Source organism: Microchirus variegatus (genome assembly GCF_963457635.1).
Source record: "Microchirus variegatus genome assembly, chromosome: 19".
Classification (NCBI taxonomy): domain Eukaryota; kingdom Metazoa; phylum Chordata; class Actinopteri; order Pleuronectiformes; family Soleidae; genus Microchirus; species Microchirus variegatus.
In genome coordinates this window covers 12,221,158-12,231,907 of record NC_139820.1, presented here as the reverse complement: position 1 = coordinate 12,231,907, position 10,750 = coordinate 12,221,158, and positions in this window count along the sequence as shown.

Here is a 10,750-nt window from a genome sequence, read left to right as displayed (position 1 = left end):
TCCAACTACCCCCGGAATCGCTTCCTCCTGCTCCTCTCCACTCCCGTTGTCATCTCCACTCCAGCGTCGCTTCGCCGCTCCTCTTCGATCTTCGTGGCTTCCCGACTCCGATCATCACCATCACGAGTTAGTCCAATCCCTGGAGGAACATTTACGAACTGTGTCGCCACGGAGGAGTCACTGAGGACGCTGACGCTGCTGTCGCTGGACATTCACTCTGTCTCTGTCTCTGTCGCTGTCACGTTAGCTTCCATTAGCACGTGTGTGTTTCGTGTTATCTATACATATATATTTATATCAATATATATATCTATACTTGTTATTATTTGTTATTGTGTGTGTATATATATATATATATATATATATATATATATATATATATATATATATATATATATATATATATTTATTATTATAGTAAAACTCGTTTTATTATACCTGCCTGTGTCCTACTCTGCATTCGGGTCCTCACCTAGTTCTTGGCTTTCCCTTTAACAGTGGCGTTCCACACATAATGACAGTCACTATGTCTTGTGGAGGAACAGTTTTGATATATATAAAAAAGCTTTTAGACATGCAAGAACTTCTTATTACTCAGAGTTAATAGAGAAAACTAAGAGCAACCCCAGGTTCCTTTTCAGCACTGTAGCCAGGCTGACGTAGAGCCACGATGCAACGAATCCATCGATCCCTCGAATGCTGAGTAGTAATGACTTTAACGATAAGATAGAAATAGAAATATTTTACTAGATCAAGTAAATATGTCTTTACTGAGCGGCTGCGTCCCAAAGGCCTTTAAGATGGCAGTAATTAAGCCATTACTTAAAAAGCCTTCTCTCGACACTAGCATTTTGAGTAACTATAGACCGATCTCAAACCTCCCTTTTATTTCAAAGATTTTAGAAAAAGCTGTAGCCACCCAGTTGTGTGATCACCTATGTAGCAATAATGTATTTGAAAAGTTCTAGTCTGGGTTTAGAACCCACCATAGTACAGAGACTGCACTACTTAGAGTAAAAGATGATATTCTTATGGCCTCTGAAAAAGGACTGGCTTCTATACTAGTCCTGCTGGATCTCAGTGCAGCATTTGATACGATAGATCATGAGATCTTGCTACATAGACTAGAACAAGATGTTGGGATTAGAGGATCGGCACTTCTCTGGTTCAATTCCTATTTATCGGACATATTTCAGTTTGTTAGTGTAAACGAGGAATCCTCTATATTCACTAAGGTTAACTACGGAGTTCCTCAGGGTTCCGTGCTCGGACCTATTCTTTTTACCCTGTACATGCTGCCATTAGGCAACATTATCAGGAAACACAACATAGATTTTCATTGTTATGCAGACAACACCCAGGTATATGTATCTGTACGACCGGACGACCCAAACCCATCTATTAAACTCCAGGATTGTCTCATAGACATACAGACGTGGATGACGCTTTCTGATGCTTAACACAGAAAAAACTGAGGTCATGGTCCTCGGTCCAAAAGATATAAGAGCACCACTTTTAAGTGGAGCTCTAGACCTAGGCAGTAACACTTCAGTCCCTAGCACTACATTAAGGAACCTAGGAGTCCTGTTTGACCAGAATTTATCACTGGATGAATACATTAAGCATATATGTAGAACAGCCTTCTTCCACCTTCGCAACATCAAGACAATTAGAAATATTATATCACGACAAGACTCTGAGAAGCTTATCCACGCCTTTATAACCTCTAGGCTGAATTACTGTAACTCCTTTCTGTCTGGATGTCCTAGTTAGTCCTTGAGAAGCCTTCAACTTGTCCAGAATGCAGCATTACGGATACTGACTGGAACCAGACGACGTGATCATATAACTCCTGTCTTGGCTTTTCTTCACTGGCTCCCAGTGAAAAGTAGAATCGATTTTAAAATACTTCTACTTACATACAAGGCCCTGACTAATCAGGCACCTTCTTACATTTGTGACAAAGGGCCAATTCCAATTCCTATCTTAATCCTCAATCTTAACCCTCAAGCTCAACCCTTATCTTAACTGGCCCTCAAAACCAAGTGTTGAGGGTTATTTTGTCACTTAGAAATGGGACACCCCTTAAATGCAGATACGTCTTCAGACTGTGGGGGGCAGAATTAAGCGAAAGCTGCGTCCAGTCTGTCAACTCCAAAAAAGAAGAAGAACACATTTACGTCACGATTATTTATTTATTATTTTATTTCAGTCAAGTTATAAGATGATACTCATACAAATACCACAACCACGGACATATTCAGCTGACAGTTACCACACACCACGGCTTATTGAACGGTAAACGATAGCAAACGATCGCTTGTGCGCACCGGCCGGCTATTGACAAAAGATCGTAAAATAAAAATAAATGTTACGTAACAATGACGTCAGTAATCCATAATATGGGCCTAAACTAAGATAATACAATGGTTTTCATAATTTTTATATCTCTATTAACAAAGAAAATACTTAATTTGTATCACACTCGCTTCGCTGCTTTCGACGCCATCTTTCTTATCTGAAAACACGCAATGCATTCTGGGTAGCCCTTGCTCCCAAGGGTGGCCTCAGAAATCTCAATATTGAGGGCGATACAGCCCTTAAACTTGCCCCTCAACTTAATTTTTCTGAGCATCGGGACAGCACTTGCACTAGAGGGAGTGCACATTTTTGAGATTGAGGGTTAAGATTGAGGGTTAAGCAAGGAATTGGAATTCACCCTTAATCACTTTATATCAACTGAATAGACCGCTGCGCTCCCTGAACTCAGGTCTACTGGTTATTCCTAAAATAACTAGAAGTAGAATCGGTTTTTACATTTAGCTACCAGGCTTCTCTCCTGTAGAATCAACTTCCGCTTTAAGTCAGACAGTCTGACTCGGTCTCTGCCTTTAAGGTGAGACTGAAAACCTACCTCTTTAACATAGCCTATAGTCGAAGCTAGATCAGGTATGTCCTGATTAAAATATTCTATCTTATGCTGCCATAGGCATAGACTGCCCGGGGAATTTCCCATCATGCAGTTAGAATGAGCACACAGACTTTGCACGAGCCGCACTCTCTACCCCGTCCTCGATTTCTCAACCCTCACCACTTACCCAAGGTACACCCATGAGATGTAGCACATAAATCTACATGTAGCACATCTCTAACTGATTTTAATCTCTTTTAGTTACGACATGAGGTCAGGACAGGAAAGAGGACTCCATCATCCCCATTTCTCTGACCACAACAGCCATCGCTACAGGCTTTGACAAACCCAGTGATCCAGATGGATCCTGGGATTTAAAGACTTTTCACTTTTTATTCTTTGTAATTGTGTATTGTATGTTTTGGGTAACATCTTCTGCACGCCAGGGAGTGGATCCCTCACCTGTGGTTCTCCCTAAGGTTTCTACCCTATTCCCTGTTACAAGGGTTTTTTCCCTGGTAGTTTTTCTTACCCTGGTCGAAGGTCTAAGGACAGAGGATGTTGCAAACCCTGTGAAGTCCCGTGAGACAAACTATGTTTTGTAAAATGTGGGCTATACAAATAAAGATTGATTGATTGATTGATTGACCTTATGGCTTTGTTTGTTTACTTCCTGTTTCCCACGCTGTCACCAGCTGCCAAAGTGACAAGCCCCCTTTTCCTTTACACACACAAACGCACATATTTCTGTACTCATATCCATGCCTCCTTTTTATGCACATTCAATGGTTTTATCAGTAGTTACTTTAGATTAAGGGTTGATGTTTGTTTTGTTGTTATTGATCAATTTAATACTTCAATCAATGTTAAACCTTTATCTTAAAAGTACTGTTTCTGTCTTTTGTGCTTGCTTGTTTGTGACAAGGGTAATTGAAAGAAGCCAGTGTACGACCTCACACCTTCCCTTCTTAAATTTGAGCCTAATTAATATTAATATACTTATTATTAATTAGTGATATCTGACAGTCAAGAGACACTTTAAGGTCGTTAAGTGACAGTCCTTTTGTCATTCTCCTCGCCTTGAGAGTACAGGTGCCCCGTTTTTGACAGTCTTAAGAAAATTGATAGCATAATTCATTATTAAAAATAATTAATCATCCATACTCATATTTTCTCACCAATTACAAAGTTGAATCACAACACAAGTAAACTAACTAACGTAAAGTGAAACTTACTGGTAGGATACAGCTACAGCCAGTGGTTAAGGAAGCCGTTCGTGCCAGCTCTTGTAGGTTGAAATCAAGACGAACACATTATTAATTAATTCGTCTGTTAACCTTTCCTGCTTTATCTCCTGATGGCACACACGACAGGCCGTTTTTGCTGAAGAGAATTCGGCTTTATTAGCCGATTGCACAGTAACATTTAACACTCTCACTATCTGCTCCGGTCGCCGTCAGTATTCATTCACCGGCACACATAATATATAAAAGTTAAAATAAATAAAACATTCATACTATACAGACTTTCAAACTGTCAGGTCAAAATGTTTACAATAGAAAAGAAAGTAACGCGTCAACAACAAATCTATAGACTTCCGCTACAAGTAAAGAGACACTTGATTTGTTCTCTCGCGTTTGTCTATACAGGCTCCGGTAGAAACATGGCGTCGTGGCAATGCAACAGCAGCCCACGACCATGTTATTTTACATGACTTTTTGAAACACTACGAAAATGAAACAAATAATATTATACAGCTACTAGACAATTAAGGAGCACATAATATGTATACAAAAGTGGATTTTGGGTCATATAAACCCATAAATAATACACAGTGTCCCTTTAATACACAAACCACATTTCTGAATTCCAAATTACTAATTTCTCGCCTCAAATGATATTAAAACCGCGTTTAGGGACACAGAAAAATATTTATTTCAGGTTTGTATTTGTTTTCTCTTCTGCTGTGTTCTGGCAAAAAACCAAAGTGATTATCCTATATCTGCGCTTGATTGCTCTTCCTTCATACTTGAACTACCCCGATGTCTGTCACAGTAATTTGAATCTGAATTTTGAGAACTGAATTTGAATTGTGAGAACTGAATGCAAAGGTATATGAAGTGTTGAATTTGAAAAAATCTATTTTAAATTTTACTATTCAGATTCAGTTTTTCAATGCAATAATTCAAATTAAACAATACAAATTAAAATTATGTGATTCAAATTCAGTTTTTAATGCAATAATTCAAGTTTAGCAATTCAAATTCAAATATAAATGATACAAATTCAGTTTCTGGTGGCACATATTTCAGCCCATAGTCGAGCTTCACACCGAGGTTGGTGACTGTGGTTGAGAGGGGGATGTCTTGACCGGAGAAGGAGATGGTGGTTATAGGTGATGACTGGACCTGATGAGGGGTGCCAATCTGTATCAGTCTTTGAGCTGTTTAGCTGGAGGAAGTTGTGACACATCCACGCCCTAATCTCCTCCAGGCAGTTGGAGAGGGCTAGAGATGGAGGTGAAGAGGAAGCGGATGATGATGAAGAGGCTGGGATAGAGCATAGGTTGGGGTCGGTACGAAAGTATAATTGAGTGTCATCGGCATAGCAGTGAAAAGAAATGCCGTGTCGGTTGATGACACGATCCAATGGCAGCATTTAAAGGATGAAGAGCAGGGGTCCTAGGATAGATACTTAGGGGACACCACCGATGATGGGGGATGCTTGGCAAATCCCAGACTGACGTACTTTGTCCTGTAAGCAAGGCATGAGGTGAACCAGTCCAGTGTGGAATGACGGAGACCAATGTCGGTATGGAGGCGGCTGAGGAGGATATGACTTAACTTAAAGCCTCTGTAAACCCAAATCCAGAAAAGTATTCTAACTATATAATTTAGGGTCTTATGTACATAATATTTAACATGTTAAAATATGTTTTACATTTCAATTTTTAACTGTTGAAATGTGGGTTTCAATGGGCGGAGTTATCTCTCCGGATTATGATGTGGGAAATCATACCAATTCCACTTCAGTGACGGTTAACAAAACCGTTCAACTCCTGCTCTATCTGCTTCTTTGAGTCTGAGTTAACTGACACGCCCACACTGTCCTGAGCACTGGTCTGATCCAGTCTAAACAGCAAAATGAGCTGTATTCGAACCAGTTTTTTTAATAGTTATGAATAGTTATTTTCACTTAGACTTTTGTGGATGCTTAATGAGACACTCGAGTTTGATATTATATACCCATTTTGGTAACGTTTTCTTTTACAGTCCCCTAAATTCATGATAACTCAAAAGTGTTACTAGGTAATTAGTAATGGTAATAAGAAAGTAAATACAATGAAACTGTTGCCAAAATACTTGGCATTTACCTGGTAACTATATAGTAAATTATAGTGTGTTACTGGGTAATTACTGCTGTTAATAAGAAGGTATGTACAGCGAAACTATGGCCTAAATGTTGGGTATTCACCTTGTATCTAAGGTAAAATTTTGTGTATTATTGGGTTATAAGCCGGTAATAAGCAGTTACCTACAGTCCCCTAATTACTAGCTATTTACCCAGTAAATATATGGTAACAAACATGTGTTACTAGGTATTAGCCTGTAATGAGAAGGTAAGTTCAATGAAACGATGGCCAAAATACTGGGTATTTACCCAGTAAATTATAAAGCGTGAAAATAACTGTTGATAATAAGTGGGTAAATACAGCGAATCTACAGTGGGAATACTATAGATATTTATCTGGTAAATGATATTTTGGTTTGGGTAATTCACACTGTAAAAACTAGGTAAGTAAAGATAAAGTATACCTGAAATATTAGGTATTCATCTGGTAAATTATATTGTTTTATCAGAAAAAAAATGACCACTGGTAATAAGCAGGTTAAGCAATATGGTTAAGAGATACCTTCCCTTTGCTGTTGAATAAGCACAAACTTGTACCATGTAGGTTCTGATAATTACTATGTAATACACGGTAATGTACTCAGTAAGTAAAGTAAAACTGTACTGTAATAGAAAGCCAAGCTTGTTTCCATGTAATTACCATGTTCTTACACACAGTTTGTAAAAGATAACTCACCTCACTGGTAAAGAAGCACAAACGTGTACCATGTAGGTTCTGATATATTACTCTGCAATATATGGTAATTCACTCAGTAAGTAAAGTAAAACTGGAGTGTAAAAGAAAGCCGAGCTTGTTTCCATGCTATTACCATGTTCTTACTAAATCATTTGTAATCGAACATTCCATTGTCTATGCAGTTAAATGAATTTGTATCCACAACATGACTAAGTAAAACATGTCAAATCACCTAGTTAGTAAGATGCAACTGTACCACACAAAAAGGAATCTTTAATCCCAATACATCCAATCCAATTAACATGAACAATTATTGAGTAATATAAACTGCAGATGTGGGGTTGAAAGACAAGACTTAAACCAAAAACAAAATCAGAACTCTTCAAAATGTTCAAAATCTGAATGCTGCCGTACACAAGCAGACTGTAAAATAGGCAGACAAACTCAGGGAAAACAAACAAACAAAAAAAAATACCATGAGGAAAAACAACATTATGGTACAGTGGCTACTACTGAGTAGTGCGAACCCTCACTTCCTAAAATTACATGTTATGGGTAGTAGCTCAGATTTTCTTTTCATTTGTTGAATTTTCTTTTGAAGCTGTTCGTTACCCTCCAGGAAGGTCTTGCAGGTTTTGGTGTAGTTTCCTACAGTGTCCTCCTCAGTGAACTCTGGCAGCAGCCCGAAATCTTCTCCCTCTGCACCAATCCACACCTCTGCAATGATTGCCGTTAAGGCGATTGTGTTCCTGTCCACATTCAGCGATTCACAGCTAAGGCTGATGCTCCTTGTACGCCGAAACTCTTTCAATAGAGCTCTGTATCGGTGTATGACGTCCCCTGGACTCTGAACTACAATACAGATTATAAAATATGATCTATTAACATTATATCAAAATCACACAAACATTAATAATCTTGATATTACATAACATGACATTCTAGAGTTTGAATGGTAAATAAACTTATGTGATCTAGTCTCTGCACTCCTGTTCTTCACTCTACTAAAAGTGATTCAATAAATGGTGATTTATGATAGACCCAGCCTATTGTGTGTGTGTGTGTGCAAGCTGGCACTGAAATTCTGCCCAAAGAAAATCATTAAACACATGAGGTTGCTACATTGAAACTAGAGTAGAAACTACCCTTCAGTCAGGATCACTTTGTCAAAAATAATCTTGCACATGTTGTATTTGGCGGTAAGGTTCTGTTCAGCAATGACAATGAGCAGGCAGAAAGCACACAAAAGTGGTTTGAAGTCAGCTAGTGGAAGACGCAGGTAGAGAAACCAGGCAAGAGCAGTTTCAATACTGAGCTTTGAAAGTGATTAGCCAATAGGAGCATTGGGGAAGTCAGCTGAGTGATCAGCTGATGGGGCTAGGCCTGCTTGTTGCTGACAGCTCATATTATAGAGTGTGACGTTTTGGCCTGTCTGAACTAACCCTATGCTTTATGGATATAAAGGATTGGATACCTGAGATGAAAATGCTCCATAGATTAAACTAGGTCAATGTTTGTCACCTGGACCATGTATAGACTCTGAAGGCTTCATGTGAAAAGCCATTAGCCCCACCCACCGTGACCGTCTCCATACTGGAGCACATATCAATACAGCTGGTCCCGGATCAACACAGGAAATTGGAGAAAGGTAAAACAGAAAAAGGCATTTGAAGTCTTTAAAAAAATATATAATTTGCATTCAAAAAGTGTGGGTTTAAAACATTACCAACTTTAGTTTAAAGATCTCTGTGGGTCTTACAAATTCTAAATTCTGTGTAGGACAATATTGTAAATCAGTTTGCATCATAGTTGTTGACGATACCCTGCCCTTGGCAAAACCCTGAACTATGATAACCTACAAGCCTAATATGACTGTATAACATAAGATGATTGTGAGCCATCCTTTTAATAATGATGAAAGTTACCTCTTCTTCCAAATTTTGCAGGTTTCTCCTTGCTCTTATTCTTTCTCTTTGTCTTTTTTCTCTTTTCTGACTCAGAGGAGTCTGACTCAGAGTCAGATGTTGAAGTGTTTGAGGAATCCATGAGCCTCCTTTTGTCGAACCCTTAAACAGAGTAACACAAACTATGAAATCATTATTTTTCTAATAATTATATATTATTATTTTTAATTTATTATATTATTTTTCTGATTTTTGAACTTGAAAAAAATATATATCTTATTGTTGCTTATTTATATTATTTGTGTGATATGGATACAACATAAGCAACTAATTTAGACGATAGAAATAGCCTTCCATGTTGTTATTGGGAAGAACACTGTTTGGATACCTTTTGAAGATGTTGAGGGTCTGGTCTTCACTGGACCTTTTGCCCTAAGGAAAATCCTGCTCCTCTTTCAGAATTCGGTTTTCCTCTTTCAGAAGGCGGTTCTCCTCTTTTAGTAATCTGTAATCCTCCTTGATCTTAGCCATGGTTGGGGCAGTGGTTGGAGCAGGTGGCTGTGTAATCTCTTCCACTAAGAAAGATGCAAAGGGAAATGATTTCATAGTTATATATAGTAGGGCTGTGTGTGTGTGTGTGTGTGTGGGGGGGGGGGGTTCATCAGTAAAACAGAGGGCACTACCCCGTGTGACAGGGCAGCACCAATTACCCCTTTTGAGTCAGGAAAAACCCTTCCTGCAACCAAAAGCTACACATGAAATGCTTTTGTAGTATTTACATCCTTTGCCATTAAAAATTAGGTTACCTTCATTACCAGACTGCAGCACGTCATAATCTGGTGGGTTGCTGGTTTGTTTCGACTTGGTCTTTCTCCGTGTCAGTGGCATCACTAAATGTAAAAGAAAGAAAGACTGACTTAGTCTGTTTTTGCACTTGGACTACTTACTAACAGGTAGTAAAATTACTCACAGTGTACTTAAGTAGAAGTATAGTATAGATCAACTCCTTTACTTAAGTATAAAGAAAAAAGTACAGATTCTGAAATGTACTTCAAAAGTAAAAATGAATTTTACTGTCAATTATATGCAAAATACCCCTGATAACTTGGCAAAAGAAAAAAAAAACTTCTCTGCACACAAAATAGTTTCCCTCCATTATTAACAGCTGCCATAGCGCTCTACTGAGGAAAAACCCAAATCAAAATAGTTAACTTATCCTGCATTATTATCATTATACCTTGACAAAATGCTTCTTCTTGCCACGATAGTAGGATGACATGTTACCACTCCCCGCCGCCGCCTTCTTCTTCTATCGAGCGACCTGCTGGTGCCTTCTTCTACCAAGCAACGTGTTTGATGGCTTGGCTTCTGGAGCGAGCGCACGTGCGTGCGTGCGAGCCAGCGAGAGAAAGAGAGGAGACACGGAGCGTGTACGGGCAAAAACTGAAAGGTGGGGGCAATGAATTGAATAAGCAAATAAATGGAATTATAAAGTTCTTATGAGCAGTTGCGTAATAACAGCGAACGTGTATCATTTACTTATAACATAAAACATTTTAAATTTGTACTTGGTATGACCGCGATCGAATCTTACTGTTCATTGAATGGAACCACTGGCTTGGAAAGGAGCATAGGAAAGGCATTCTTGGAAGCTTATTTAAAGACATAAGAGAATGTTACAAAGTGTAACCTTCCAATACTGCAGTGTGAGAGAAGCTGATAGTTAATGAGGTAGTGACTGATTTTCTCTTGAAGTTTCTTTCACTCTTTGTTTCTCTTGTTTAAAAATCACGTGTGGACAGGAACACAATCGCCTTAATCATATATTACTTAATAATTGTTCATGTT